The 13,293-nt window shown below is 42.6% G+C and overlaps 1 long non-coding RNA gene across 1 annotated transcript; it reads left to right on the top strand.

Moving 5' to 3' along the window:
- Window positions 1-387: 387 nt before the first annotated feature.
- Window positions 388-11,749, top strand: LOC149361399 (uncharacterized). The gene is made up of 3 exons (XR_016288397.1): window positions 388-530; window positions 1,206-1,295; window positions 11,291-11,749. It is a non-coding gene; the product is annotated as an uncharacterized LOC149361399 (long non-coding RNA).
- Window positions 11,750-13,293: the final 1,544 nt, after the last annotated feature.

Genomic DNA, 13,293 nt, shown 5'->3' with positions numbered 1-13,293 from the left:
TTCAAAACTGAAAGTAAAACTGAAAGTGAAACTACATTTCCGCCGCTAGGCGGCCATCGGTACCGTCAGGCCTTTGTTGATTTTTTCCTGCCTGTTGTGTACGGTGTGGCGTCGGTCGTGGTGTGCGGATTTCAGCAGTTGACGTGAACTGTGTTTTCGACCGCGTTTTTCGAGGTACCGCGTTGAACTGAAGTGTTTTTTGTGCATATATAACTGGAGTAGTGCGTAGGTTCGTTCACTGCTGTTCAAGTACTCGTATCTCACGTATCGGAACAGAAGCAGCCTTTGGAGGCTCTGCCGAATGCGTTTCTTTGTTGTAGATTGGCAGAAAGGCCGGCGCTCGCTCACGGTTTAAAGGTTTGATATCAGAAATCACGGGTGAAGTTATAATGTGCGCTGTTTATGCACCAGAATGCATTTTGTAATGTAGAAACGTCCTGAAGTCGGCGTTAGTGAAAAACTAGCGTTGCCGTGACTTGGAGACGTATGTACTTCATCAGCTCGGCACGACTACACACCTGCCTCGAATGGTAAGCAATACTATGTCTTCATGCATGCTGGTTTGCATTATTCAAAGCATATTTTATGGAAGAGCGGCCTCAAGACTTGCCGCTTCTAGTACCAAAGTGCCAAGATCTGCAGACAGACAGCTCTTTCCGTGTATCCAGGAAGAGAAGCAGCACTGAACAGAGTTCGCCGAGAATGATTCTACTCAGAGCTGTTTTTGTTTTGACGAAACGAATGTTGCAGAGTACTGCCTCATGCTACTTAAGAGCTCTAGTATGTGTGTTCTGTCAAATTTAAAGCCGTTTAACGCTATTTCGTGAAATTCCCTGTCCTACGGTTTATCTGCACGTGGTAATTTTTCCGCCCGTGCGTAAGGTCTATTCCGTATCTGTGCGTAAAATGCGTTGCGTCAGCGTGACGTCTGATATAAGCTTTCAATTTTGTGTGCTGCAGGCGCTGACCACTGATCGTTTGTGCATCAGGCCATGTTTTTGCATAAATTTGTTGACGCTGCTATCTATTTTGGTTTTTAATTGTTTTTAGAACGGCATCCAGATTAAAGAATCCAGTGCTGTTCCAGCTAGGTATATTTAGCTTGCTTTTTCAAGTTTTTAAAAGCTTCATTGTTTGGCCGTAGTGACCTAATTTCTGAATTTTGGCGGCCTCTAATCGTGATGGTATTAAATGGATGTCTGCAGGGGAAACATCTACATCCACATGGGAGTCCACAGCCACAGCTTGCACCTTGTTGCCGCTGGGAAGTATTCACGAGCAGTATGGAAGCAAAGGTGTGTTTTAGTTCTTGCTGCAAGCTTCTTTTTATGTTGTATGCTAGGTTCTTTTTTGGGCCATTTTCCCTTCTTTCCTTCATCAGGCCGCTTCATGAAACAGGGTACATAGCCTAGGGTTCGACAGAATCCTGTCTGGCGAGGGAGCGGCATAGTGGTGAAATAAAACGTACACTCGCCAAAAGATGGTTTATAAAAAAACTTAGTTTGACGTTTCGGGACCCGTACGTTTCCCCGGAGTGGTGTACAAAATCCCCTGCAAAAACTGCGATGCATCATACATTGGCGAATCAGGCGATTTCAGAAGAAGATTAAGAGAACATAAAAACGACGTCAACAAATGTCGCACCTCATCGAACCCGCTGGCAGAGCATGCTCAAGAAAAGAACCACACCATTGACTGGGAGAACGCCACAATATTAGATACCATGAAACCCACATCGTCACGACTGCTTTTAGAATCTTTTTATATACAGACCACGGATCATGTCATTAACAGGACGAAGGGTAATCTCCCGGATAACTACGCCCACTCACTGCGTTGTCAAGTGCGCATATAAGAAGCGGCCCATTCCGTCCATCATTCATTGTGAACAAGGGACCCGTACGGGTCCCGAAACGTCAAACTAAGTTTTTTTTTATAAACCATCTTTTGGCGAGTGTACGTTTTATTTCACCACCATAGCCTAACCATGCCCTCATTTATTTGTACATCCTTGCTAGTTCGTTGTCAGCATGGGGTTATTGCAAACCCGTTTGAGTGTCGTTAAACGTAGTTTTCTCGTCATCATCATCATCCTGATTACACCCACTGCAGGGCAAAGGCAGTCCTTTGCCAGCTGCGGCTACCATATCCCTGCGAACTTGGTACTAGCATTTGGTGATAAAAAGTGCGCTACCACGTAATGTCTTAATCTCCTCCTCTCAAAAAGTATGTGTTCACAAGCAGGAGAAGTACACAGTCCTGTGTACTTCTGCTTGTGAACGCGTCCTTTCCACGAGTGTCTCACAATTTGAAAAGAATAGGAGCTAGGCCTGGTGTGCGAGTAGTATTCTCTGCTCCAAGCAAATTGCAACGTCTCCGCAAGAGTGTCAACCGTGAAGGGTTGCCACCTGCAGAATGCGAAAAGAACCGAGAATTCTCTTATGTACAAGTGCCCCAAAAATGTGGCGCACAGAAGTGAGCTATCCCGCGGTACGTGCTCTATCAGTCAAACAGGACATGTCTAAACGACTGTCTGAGCGAACACAAGAGCCCCTTAAAACCACCTCCTGAAAGCAATATGGTCAAATATTGGCTGTCGTGTGAAAACTGCACCTCTGCTTTCAGCCGTACAACCATACTGTACACGCATAAGGACCAGCACACGCGGGAGATTGTTGTTGATGCGTTTTATCCGTCAGGAGCAAGACAAATGCATCTGCAAACATTCTGTTGTGCTCAGATGCAAAAAACTATACTTCGTCTCACAAGATGTTTGCAGCACTACGGAAGGTAGAGCTCTCTCGTCCAATCAGGGCTGCAGAAACGCAGAAAATAGTCCCTCGAATATTTGAGGAGTGTATGACTATTAATCAAAACAATAAGCATTGCAACTAAAAACATGGTTTGGACAGGTATATTTAAATGGTAGGGAGTGTTTCAATCACTGGTGATATTACCAGACAAAGCCCGTACGGACACAGCTCTGCGGGGGCCTGCTGCGAGGTAGTGATGCGTTGCCACTTTCCAACATGGCGTCGGTCGAGTCTGTTGTGTCTCCTGTGTGCTCTACATCGACAGTGCGCTATTTCCCCAAGCAGGCGAAGCAGGTGGCTTCGCGACAACAGAGGAACTGATCAGAACAGGTTGCGACAAAAAAAAAAGTGGGGCTAGTCCCTTTGGAACGGGCGTCCACCTGTCCAAAAACAAACCAAAATAGAATAAAAAGACATCAAGTGCCACCTGCTAGAGGTAGAAAGAAGCCACCTGGACATCAGGTGGATTGAGCCACAGGCGCGTAGGAACACACTAATTTAGTGCGCGCCATCCTGATTGGACGAGAGAGCTCTACCTTTCGTAGTGCTGCAAACATCTTGTGAGACGGAGTATAGGCTACCTCAGCAGCTTAGACGGCAGGGTAACAGTTTCTTCTACATTTTTAAACATTTTTTTTTGTTTTTATTCGCCAGCATTTTTGCCTTTCGCAGTCAATCTTTAATGCAGTGCCACATGTTTTGCAAGCTGGCAAACTGTCGCGAAAAAAAATGTTGTTTATGCTCTTTTTTCACCTGTTTATTGTGTGGCAGCAATTACGATCGTCAGTCTTGAGTCAGCGCCTAGTCTGTCTTGTTCTTTCATACCATTATAGTCATGCTGTGCCCTTCATGCTGACAAACATGTACCGACTAGCTCAAGAAAGTAACCTTTTACATTGTGGAGCCATTTTACCCATTGCATAAGCATGGTTTGAATGAATGACCATTCAGGTTGCTATTGCATATTTTTGGAACCGAACAAGCTTAAATTTTGCAAGCTTACCAAACTCTTAGGATGCTTATGTTTGTTATTACCTGCATTAAGTCTTCTTTCCTGCTCACGTCTACAGAGGGCAAAATGCTAGACTCATTATATTGCGGGGACTATATTTGGTAGACTGGCAGGAACAATACCACCATCCAAGTGCGTAGGGGAGTGGGAGTTCTCAGTGTCACGGTTATACATCTGCACAATGTAAAGATTCAGATTGGTGTCCTCTTTGTAACTTGTAATTGTAATTTTTCTAGTGTTACAGAAGCCTCTTACAGCCCAGCCAATTTATTGACCTATATGGAAGCTGCTATATGCCTGGTGATAAGTAGGCTGTGTATTGTGTTGCTGTGCAATACAGAATAAGGTGATTCCACGCCACGTTATCCAGACTTTTGTACTCGACTGCACTTGATTTCCTACAGAAACAAAAAAATCATAGCTTATTTTATTACCATGACAAAGATTTTTAAAGCATGTTCTTGGCAGAAAAAAAGAAGTTTCGTGTTGTGGCCACAGTCTTATGTTTACAAGCAATAGCAAAGCTAAGTCTTACAAAAAACTTGTTAAAAATAAACACTTTATGCATGACTGAAACTTTTTCATATAAATAAAGGACGTGCTTCTATATCCAATAAATTGGACTCATGCATAAAACATGAAAGAAGGTACAAAAATATTGGAAATTGATATTTTTTATTCAATTTATGTTCTCATAACAGTCACTTCAACTATTTTGCTGGGTTATCCAAAAGGCAAAGAATGTGATAAAAGTGTTTCAGAGATGAAAAAAATGCAAGGCATGTCAGTCAGCTGAAAAAAAATATTTTTGAGGCATATTCAGCCGCCAGTGAGGTTGGCCTCATTTATTTTCTAATGGCTGTGACATTTCTAAAATTTTAATTGGAGCAATTTTCGTTTTAGGCGTGAAAATAATTTCGCAATTTGAGTCTCTACCTTCAACCCCAGCATTGCTGGCTGCTTGCTCGACACTGCGGTGCACGCTAGAGCCGGCGTCAAGGAGACACAAAGCTTTGCTGCACGGTACTCCATGTGGATGCTCCTCAAATTTTGGTTTTGACGTGTCTGCTGCCATGTTCGCTCACATTTTGTCAGTTTGAACTCGAGCATGACTTATGTCCAGCGTGCACCATTGAGAGAGATAAAAAAGGCTTGATGTGGTGAAAAATGCTTATTTTAATGGTAGCACTCTTGTAAACCGCCTAGTGAGTTCACCTTTGTTTTCTTGAATCATTTGTTGGAGCACCCAGATAGCTACGACACTCTTAATGGTTTTCTCCGCCCATCTAAACAGCTTATAGAGGATCAGTATTTAACCTTTCTATGGCCTCTGAATGCTTTCTGTTGCTGCAGGGGGCCTCACACTTCCACCAATGCCGTCACAAGCGCTCTTCCCATGTGATCAGGTGAAAAAGTCCATTCCACTGAAAAGTTTAATTTTCCTGGTAGTAGAGGTTTTGACTCTGATTGGTCATACCACAAACAGTGCTTCCCTGTGTCGAGGAACGAGAGCCGTTCTGCCATGTGGCCCCTTCATTTTTACTTTTTGTAAATCTATCCTTCAGCAGATTTCATTATTGCCGAAGCTGCTGGCATCGAAGACCAGCACACCACTGTATTCGTGCAGCGGAGTGCTGGTTTTGTGTAATTTACAGCTGGTGGCAAAGTGTGCTGGAGTGAAAAGGAAGCACTGAGCAGTGTCGATGTTGAATGCAGGGACTCAACTTGTAAGATTGTTTTCTCGCTTAAAACAAAAAAAGAGCCCCAAATAAACTAAGAATAAATGCCATTAAATGGTACTGTTTAAATTTCTATCTTTCATAATTTAATTAAGATCACCTCATTATGTAGTAGACTACTGAATATGTCACAAAAAGCAAATTCTCTCGACTTTAGAATCCTTTCGCTGTCTTGCCTTACATGTTTTGCTCTCTGAAACATTTTTATCACCTTTGCCTTCTCGACAGCTTAGAAAATAGAATAACTACTGTGAGAACATGAAATTTGATAAAAGATTTCAAATTTTTATATTTTGTACTTATTACATGTTTTATTTAAAACAAAATAAGTTCAATTTACTGCATTGGATATGGAATACCTTTAATTTATATAACAGAAACTTCATAGTCCTGCGTAAGAACGTTTCTTTTTACAAATTTTTTTGCAAGGTTAGGTTTGGCTATCACTTTCAAACATGAAATGGCGGCCACGACGGGAAAAAATTACTCCGCCTAAAACAAGCTGGGATAATGTTTGCCTAGGTAATGCAATAAGCCATGAATTTTTTTAAAGAAATAGAAGATTCAGTGCTAAGCCTGGAACAGTTGGCATGGAATGACCCAATGGCATATAAATGCCAACTGTGCGCTGATTTGAAGAAGCCTTTATAATATTTTTGTAGCTCAATTAATATTGCAGTGTAGGTTGAATGCAATTTTTTCTGCTTGCATAATTGGAATGGTTCCATATCATGCCGTTTATTTCGCATCTTGTATGCAAACTTGTATTGCATTGCCAATATTTTTTGCTGCTAGCATTCACCCCATATGAATACTGCTGCTCCTGAGCAGCATACTCAACTGATCCACTGGAATGGTATCACTGTGTGTACCTTTGGTAAATTTCTGGGAAAAATGTATTCATTCACCTGGCTGCTTCGTAGTTTCATGTTTCATATGTAATGACAGATGAAATGCCGATCTGTCCTAAGGATGAATGTGGCCATTTGTTAACACCATTTTACAGTAGTGATATTTGCAAGATGATCAATTCTATTTATCTACTTTGTACTTTTGTTCACTACATGGTGCATGTATGCCTCTAAGAAAGGAAACGCGAACCAGAAAGGAAACAGCTTGGAACCCATTGTGGTCTTTTTCCAGATGTAGACTTCATCTCTTAATGTGTGATAGTATATTAGTCTAGACAAAGCAGCGTGCAGGGTAACAGGGCACTGACAGGAACACACAGGTACTGCGCTGACTAACAATTGAGGAATTTATCGCTTTGCTCACTATATATACAGGAAATATGATCCAAAATACAAAAGAAGGAAAGTCATGGAATCATCATTTGGTCAAATCTGTTGGGCTTATTTATCCAGATAGTCAATTTCTTTTTTCGTTGGCGTTAGTGATGATGTGCTTCCATAGGTTGAACAATTCTTATGTGTCATGCACGTCTCTTATATCTCGGCATGAGCTGTTAATTATATTTCCTAAGAATTTTACATCATCGAAAGTGGGGGGTGCACTCACAGTTCGACACATGTCTTGCTAGTTTGCTACTGTATCCTGTCTCAGTATTGCCGACTTGTTCTATTAGACAAATGTTGACACGCTGACCTTATTTCCCAACATACGACGCTCCGCATGAGAGAGGGATCTCGTAAGCGAAGCCACAGTCGCATGTTGTGAATTTGTTTCGGTGCTTCATCTTGTGTTGGCGCGTTGCATACTACGTTCAGCTACTTTCTGCAAAAAAAGTAAATGAATCCATCACAAAGAACTTCCGCAAGCTGCAAAAGAAGGTTAAGCGCCAAACAGTGAAGAACGAAACCTAAAAACTTGTGTCAAGCCAACAACCTGTCCAAATTAGTGCTGGCTATGACGAAAAGTGATGGCCTATGCCTGAATGCCTTCGCTATTGCAAAAACACGGAACAATAACTGGCCTTTCAGAGTAATTGTCGCTGAACAAGGATCAAGGCAGCAACCCTTAGGGCAGTATCTGCAAGAATTGCTCTCCTTGTTCACCGTGGGAGACCTCTTCCTGGTGAAGAAGCCAGAAGTGTCCGCATTCCTCTCGAACAGCTGTACAGAAGAGTTGTCATCTCATTCTGATCAAGGACTTAGACTGCACGCTGCTAAATGCTGCCTTGTTTGAGACGATAAGAGAAGGCATTAATTCAGTGGGAGCAGTACAATTCCAGAACCTGTGCAGAATTAATGCGGATAGATTCCTCGAGTTGCTAGCCATCTACTTCCGTTCTACCTATGTAAAGTTTAATGATGTGTGCATACAGTGGCAGGGAGTCTGAACCAGTTCCAGCGTTGCACTAATTCTCATTGTGCAGCTAGCCTGTTAAGATAGCCAACTATTAAAAAGCTGTGCATGGCGCCAGTTTGATAATGACCTTCCGATTTGTGGACGACTTCTTAGTAACCCACAAGCTTCATTACCAAGGGTAACACAAAGTCATTGTTGACATCTTCAAGACCTTCTCCAAAGTTCTTGCTAACTTTGAGCTGACCAAAGAAATGCCACTGGAGGTACAGCTTCCCGATCTATGGCTGTACTTTGTAGAGACCCATATGTGCTTGCGTTACTTCCCAAGGTCGAAAAAAAGGCTGTTGCTACTGGCGCACTGAAAAATATCCTAAATAGCTCGTGTATTGACCGTCAGCAAGAATTCCTTGAGGCCCACCTGACATGGCTACCTGAAGCTGATTTTCCAGATGACCTCATCTGCAGCCTTGGCTTCAGGATAAAGAAATTTGCCTGTCTACCTGTAAAAGGCTTCAGAAAGAACGGAACGTAGCTGTCATAGCATATTACTATGGGGTTTAGCTCAGCAGCAGGCGCGACGGGTTGCACTCAGAAGGCACCCCAAACCAAGTCACTCCGAGCGCTAGCTGCAGCGTGCCTGTTGTCATCAACTGCCCAGTGTCTAAACAACGTCCTCTTCGCCTTGCAACTTGCACTGTAGCACTACCCCCTCCGCCTCGCGGAAGGAAGCACAGCCCCTGGGCGCCCTAAGGTGGTGTGAATGGTAGGGCTTAAGACAGGTGACGTGCACGAGCTTTGTGGAGTGGGCCGGGGGAACAGTGCGGGAGTGCAGGGACGTGATTTCATAGGTCACATTGCTCAGTTGCCTGAAGAGAAGACGCGGTAAGGACCCACGTAACGAGGCAGCAGCTTCTCACCCAGGCCCACATGGTGCGCAGGGAGCCAGGGGAGTACGTGGAAGCCGGGAGGGTAGTGGGCAACGCGGTGATTAAGGTCATAGGTGCATGGTATCAGCCACGCACTAAAGAAAGTGGTCAGGCAGGCTGGTGTGAACTTAGTATGCAACACGCCCAGCTAGGGTGCTTCAAAGACAGCCTGGTATAAAAGAAGGCTGTCAAATCCATAGCATGCGACAGTGACTTAGGCACCATGTTTACTAAGTTCACACCAGCTCGCCTTACCACTTTCTCTTGCGCGTGGCTGATACCATGCACATATGCCGTCACAGCTAACTTCCGTTCTTTCTGAAGCCTCGTTGGGGTGGATCAGCAAATTTTTTTCATTATCTTCAAGCCAAGGCTGCAGACGAGGTCATCCGGGAAACCAGCTTCAGGTAACTATGTCAGTTGGGCCTCAACGCTTTCCTACTGACAGTCAATACACAATCCGTTTGAGACATTTTTTAGTGTGCCAGTAGCAACAGTCTTTTTTTCGACTGCGGGACATAACACCAGTACATATGGGCCTCTGATGTACAGCCATAAATCGAGAAGCTGTACCTCCAGCAAGGACTTCGGAGAAGGTCTTGAATATGTGAACAATGCCGTTGTGTTGCCCTTGTTTATGAAGCTTGTGGATTACTAGGAAGTCGTCCAAAAATTGGGAGGTCATTATCAAATTGGTGATAAGCAAAGCTTTTTAATAGTTCGCTATCTTGACAGGCTAGCAGGACAATGAGAATTAGTGCAACGCAGGAACTGGTGCATAATCCTTGCCACTCTATGTGCAGATAATTAAACTAAAATAACAGATGGTTAGCAACTCGAGGAATCTATCAGCATTAATTCTGCATTGGTTCTGGAATCATGCTGCTCCCATTGAATCAATGCCTTCTCTTACCGTCTCAAACAAGGTGGAATGTGGCAGCGTGTAATGTTAGTCCTTGATGACAATGAGAAGACACTCCTTCTGGACGGCTGTTCAAGAGGAATGCGGACACTTCTGGCTTCTTTACCAGGAAAAGGTCTTCCATGGTGAGCTAGGAGAGCAATTCTTGCAGATACTGCCCTAAGGGTTGCTGCCACGATCCTTGTTCAGAGACAATTACTCTGAAAGGCCAGTTATCGTTCCGTGTTTTTGCCATAAAGAAGGCATTCAGGCATAGGCCCTCACTCTTCTTCACAACCAGCCCTACTTTGGTCAAGTTGTTGGCTTGACCTTCTTTTGCAGCTTGTGGAAGTTCTTTGCAGTGGCTTCATTTGCTTTTTCACAGAAAGTAGCTGAATGTAGTATGCAATGCTCCTAGCAAAGGTGCTTCAATAACAGCCCAGCATAAGACGAAGCACAGAAACAAATTCACGACATGCGACAGTGGCTTAGTTTACAAGATCTATCCGCCACGCGGAGCGTCCTGTGTTGGGAAATAAGGTCAGCATGTTAACATTTATGTAATGCAACATGTCGGCAATACTGAGAAAGGATATCGTAGCAAGCTACCAAGACACATATCGGACTGTGAGTGTGTATCACACTTTCGACAATGTAAAATTCTGAGGAAATGTAAGAGATGTGTATGGTACATAAGAATTGTTCAACCTGTTTAAGCACATCATCACTAACTCTAACCAAAAAAGAAATTGACTACCTGGATAAATAATCACGACAGATTTGACAAAATGACGATTCCATGACTTTCCTTCTTTGTAATTTGGATGATGCTTTCTGTATTCATTGCAAACTAAACAATAAATTCCTCAGTTATCACTGCACCTGTCTTGTCTGTGTCCTGTTATCCTGCGTGGTTTTGCAAAGATTCATGCACCAACTGGCCCAGCTCCTTTTCTTGTAGTTTAGTGGCCTTGTGCAAATCTTTCTTGATGGATTTTTGAGTTTACTGGCTGCAGACATGGGAGATATGTTAACTTAGCACTGTTGCCTGCCTTTCAAGATGTCACTTGCTTGATATAATAATGAATGCATGCTTTGCATTAGTTGCAGCTGACCACTCTCATGGAAGGGGTTGTGTTGCTGACTTTGATCAGATACTGTGCTTTCTGTTGTTACAGTGAATTTTGCACATTACTTGTTGTTCGGTTTATTGTAAAGCATTTTCAAGTGCGCTATTTTCGTCTTTGTTGTCATGGTGTTTTGTGCCTTTTATAGTCGGTTTACCCTCCATACAGGCCAGTGGTTTGCACTAGCTTGTAGCAGTTCGTGCAGAATTAATTGCATGACCTGACCACCTTCGTTCCATTTCATAACATCTAGCTTTTTAGCTAAAACATTGTTTGTATAATGCCGTTTAGAGCTATTTTTTCTAAACCACAGTGGCCTCTTTGGAATGTTTCAAAAAATAACAGCTGGTGCTTGCTCGCCGCATGGGCAGATTTTCTTCTTTCTGTTAGCGTTAGCATGCATAATAAAACACACTGTTAATGAGCAATATGTTGGAATTTATCAGCAACATTGAACAGTGTAAACTGGTATGAAATATTTTACTGTTTTTGTCTAAAATGCAGACTCGCACCATGAATGCTGTTCACCGAAGACAATCCTGAGGTGGCTGAGAACCTGTTCGACGAGGGAGGATGGCTACTCAGCAGGCTTACCACTGCGGCTCACTCCACAACTGCGCCATAATGTCGGGAATATGGGTGTTCAGCATAAGTTGCCCTAAGTTTGCTTTTTGCTTATTCCTGGGAGTTAGCGTCACAGTTCAAGCCTTCTTCAGGCTGGTATATAAGGCTGCACAAGCATGAATTTTTCATTCTGTTTGCTCTGAAAAATTTGGGAGGTAGAGTAAGTGCTATGGAACCTTATTCTTGCAGCACCATAAGCCCAATAAAAGCAGGTATGGTGCTGTTGTACCTTAAAATTTTTAGTTCTTTGGATGGCAGTAAGGAATTCATTGGAGAAGCTTCTTGTGCCTTGTTTTATGGATGTGTTTTGTTCTAATAAAAATTTTCCACATTTCTGCAGTTTTGTGATTTGTTTGTCAATAAACGTTTTTCTTAGGTGCACACCGCCTGTTTACTGCTATGAAGAGCTCCAGTAATACAGGTATATTGCATTACTTAGGCATTATAATGGTAAATTTAAAGGACGCTTAAGAAAAGTAATAAAAGTGGGGACAAATTATGAACCCATTGCATGCTTTTTTCCTGAAGGGTGTAGGGGTGTAAGAAGCGTTAAACGCCTGTGGCTCGGTGGTAAAGTGTGTGATACACCTCAGCACCTTTGGGTCAAATTTTATCATTTTTGGGCTGGTTCTTTCCTGAAACACCCCACCTTAAAGATGTATTCAAGTCACAAAACTCCTTTCTGGGCCGGGTGCAAGGGTGCGAGTTATAGACACCTGGAAACTCCTTTACAGGTGTTTTATTTTTTACAGTGTACAGCAATGTACCTTCAATCCCCAGCCGAACCCAGAACCCAGGCAGGATCACAAACAAACTGTATAGTGCTAAGTGCCGTTACACCGTCGGAAATCGACAAACTGATAAAGCAATTAAAGCCAAACGCGGCCTGTGGTTTCCATGCCTCAACTGTTAAGTATCTAGCTCCTGAAATAAGTCATCTATTATCACATCTAATTAACATATCTCTGTTGACTGGAACTTTTCCCGACCTGCTTAAAATAGTTAAAGTGATACCTGTACACAAGGGAGGTACGCGAAATGATTTTGGTAATTATAGACCAATTTCAGTCTTACCGGTTTTTTCGAAGGTATATGAAAAGGCTATAAATAATCGCTTGACCATGTTCATGCTAAAGTACAGTATAATCTCACCATCTCAATTCGGGTTTCAAAGAAACAAGACACCCGAAAAGACCTTGCTCAAAGTAAAAACATTAATTATAAAAAATTTTGAAGCAAAACTATATACGCTTGGAATTTTTCTTGATCTACGAAAGGCCTTTGATTCTGTTAACCATGAAATATTGCTCTACAAGCTTCATGTATGTGGAACTAGAGGCGTTGCTTCAGACCTCATTAAAAGCTATTTATCATTAAGATACCAGTCTATAAACTTGAAAGGAGAGCGCTCTCAAAACCTAGAAATAAAACTAGGGGTACCCCAAGGTTCCATATTAGGTCCCACACTTTTCTTGTTGTATATAAATGATATTACGGAAGTTAAGTATACGCCTGACATAACTCTCTTTGCTGATGACAGTAGTTTATTTGTCACAGGTAAATGTACAAACGATGTAGAAAAAGCGGCTAATCTTTATCTCTCTCAGCTGTCTACTTGGCTACAGGACAACTGCCGACAACTGAATACGCACAAAACGAAGTTTATACTTTCCAAGCACGTTAACAAACCTACTAAAGAAAGCATTACTCTTAACTTCAGCCTACAACGCATTGATCAGGTACCAACACCGAAATTTTTAGGTTTCTGGTTTAGTGAGGATTTATTTTGGACCCCACATATTAATCACCTATTAACAGATCTCTCTCGCGCTGTGGGCTGTATGAGTCGTATAGCTCCACTTATCCCTCTTTGGCTGAAAAAA

The sequence above is a fragment of the Amblyomma mixtum genome, chromosome 2 (assembly GCF_055824585.1).
Source record: "Amblyomma mixtum isolate Tamu chromosome 2, ASM5582458v1, whole genome shotgun sequence".
Lineage (NCBI taxonomy): Eukaryota > Metazoa > Arthropoda > Arachnida > Ixodida > Ixodidae > Amblyomma > Amblyomma mixtum.
This window is presented reverse-complemented; position numbering and strand designations above follow the sequence as displayed.